Source organism: Myxine glutinosa, chromosome 1 (genome assembly GCF_964187855.1).
Source record: "Myxine glutinosa chromosome 1, kmMyxGlut1.1, whole genome shotgun sequence".
NCBI lineage: Eukaryota > Metazoa > Chordata > Myxini > Myxiniformes > Myxinidae > Myxine > Myxine glutinosa.
This window is the reverse complement of record NC_136261.1, coordinates 253,149,091-253,151,590: the sequence shown is the minus strand read 5'-3', so window position 1 is coordinate 253,151,590 and position 2,500 is coordinate 253,149,091.

Genomic DNA, 2,500 nt, shown 5'->3' with positions numbered 1-2,500 from the left:
CACTTGGTGCAATGGAGTGTCATGTTAATGGAAGACAAGGCCTTACCCTAAAACACATAATAAAGATATAAGCTACTGAACAAGGGTTTTATCGTGTCCTTCAATGCATCCCCATGGGGAGGGGGGAGGGGCAGGGGGGAGGGGGGAGGGGAGGGGGGAGGGGAGGGGGAGGGGGAGGTGAGGGGGGAGGGGTGAGGGTAGGGGGGAGTGGAGGGGGAGGGGGGAGGGGAGGGGGAGTGGAGGGGAAGGGGGGAGGGGAGTGAGGGGGGGTGGGGGAGGGAGGGGGAGGGGGAGGGAGGGGAGGAGGGGGAGGGAGGGGGGAGGGAGGGGAGGAGGGAGAGGGAGGGGGGGAGGGAGGGGGGAGGGGGCGGGAGGGGGGAGGGGGAGGGGGGTGAGGGGGGAGGGGAGTGGGAGGGGGAACTTCACCCGGGTTGAATAAGAATAATACAAATATATGATGAAAAGAACATGTATATTTTAGAGCAATATCACAGTACATTTCCTACATGACGTTTTGTCAATTTTCAATTTCTCAAAACCTCTTGGTATACAACATTTCTGGTTTTCTTACTTGGTGCCAAGACATAAAGATTGCTTGGTTTTCCAACCCTCGAGCAGCCCACGTACAGCTGGCCATGGGAAGTACCCGGCATTGCCGGGCGGGGGCAGGGAGGGGAGGAGGAAGGGGAGGGGAGGGGAACGGGGGGGAGGGGAGGAGAGGGTGGGGAGGAGAGAAGAGGGGGGAGGGGAGAAGAGGGGGGGAGGGGAGAAGAGGGAGGGGGGAGAAGGAGAGGAGAGGAGGGAGGGGGAGGAGGAGAGGGGAGGGGGGAGGGGGGAGGAGGAGAGGGAAGGGGGGAGTGGGAGGGGGGAGGGGGGAGGCGAGGGGGAGGGGAGGGGAGGGGGAGGGGAGGGGAGGGGAGGGATGGGGGGTGAGGGGGGAGGGGGAGGTGAGGGGGGAGGGGTGAGGGGAGGGGGAGTGGAGGGGGAGGGGGAGGGGAGGGGGAGTGGAGGGGGAGGGGAGGGGAGGGGGGAGTGGAGGGGAAGGGGGGAGGGGGAGGGGGAGGGAGGGGGGAGGGGAGGGGGTGAGGGGGGAGAGGAGTGGGAGGGGGGAGGAGGGCTTCGCCTGGGTTGAATAAGAATAATACAAATATATGATGAAAAGAACATGTATATTTTAGAGCAATATCACAGTACATTTCCTACATGACGTTTTGTCAATTTTCAATTTCTCAAAACCTCTTGGTGTACAACATTTCTGGTTTTCTTACTTGGTGCCAAGACATAAAGATTGCTTGGTTTTCCAACCCTCGAGCAGCCCACGTACAGCTGGCCATGGGAAGTACCCGGCATTGCCGGGCAGGGCAAGGGAGGGGAGGAGGAAGGGGAGGGGAGGGGAACGGGGGGGAGGGGAGGAGAGGGTGGGGAGGGGAGAAGAGGGGGGAGGGGAGAAGAGGGGGGGAGGGGAGAAGAGGAGGGAGGGGGAGGAGGGAGAGGGGAGAAGAGGAGGGAGGGAGAGGAGGAGAGGGGAGGGGGGAGGTGAGGGGGGAGGGGGGGAGGTGAGGGGGAGGGGGGAGGGGAGGGGAGTGGATGGGGAGGGGGGAGGTGAGGGGAGGGGGAGGGGAGGGGTGGGGGTGAGGGGAGGTGAGGGGGGAGGGGAGAGAGGAAGGGGGAGGGGGAGGGGGAGGTGAGGGGAGGGGTGAGGGGAGGGGGGAGTGGAGGGGGAGGGGGGAGTGGAGGGGAAGGGGGGAGGGGGAGGGAGGGGGGAGGGGAAGGGGGTGAGGGGGGAGGGGGAGGGAGTGGGGGAGGGGGAGGGGGGTGAGGGGGAGGGGAGGGGAGGGGAGTGGGAGGGGGAGGGGAGGGAGAGGAGGGAGGGGATGGGGGAGGGGGGGCTGCGCCCGGGTTGAATAAGAATAATACAAATATATGATGAAAAGAACATGTATATTTTAGAGCAATATCACAGTACATTTCCTACATAATATATAAAGGAGTGTCTGTGTGTATATCACATATATATCATATATATATATATATATCATATATATCACAGCATATATCACAATATCTACATATAAAGGAGGAGTGTCTGTGTGTGTGTGTGTGTGTGTGTGTGTGTGTGTGTGTGTGTGTGTGTGTGTGTGTGTGTGTGTGTGTGTGTATATGTGTGACTGTCTGGATGTCCGCTTATAACTCAAGAACTACACATCGGAGAAAAGTTTTAGACACAGATTCGGAATCAGCATTAAATCCTGGTGGTTATAGGCTACGTTTTATTTTAATATCAATGGTTTAAAAAAACCGCGTCACCTGCAATTCCATGGTGGTTTGTGGCGGCGCTAGACGTTCGGGGTGTATTGCAATGGTTTGTCGGGTTTGGCTGTGGGTCCAGAATAGCTCCCATTTCCTCATGTTCTTCCACTTTTATTTTGAATCTTCTGTTACAACGCCTTCCTTATGTACCTTATATCCCCCCGACGAGGCCTCTACATAATTTCATGCG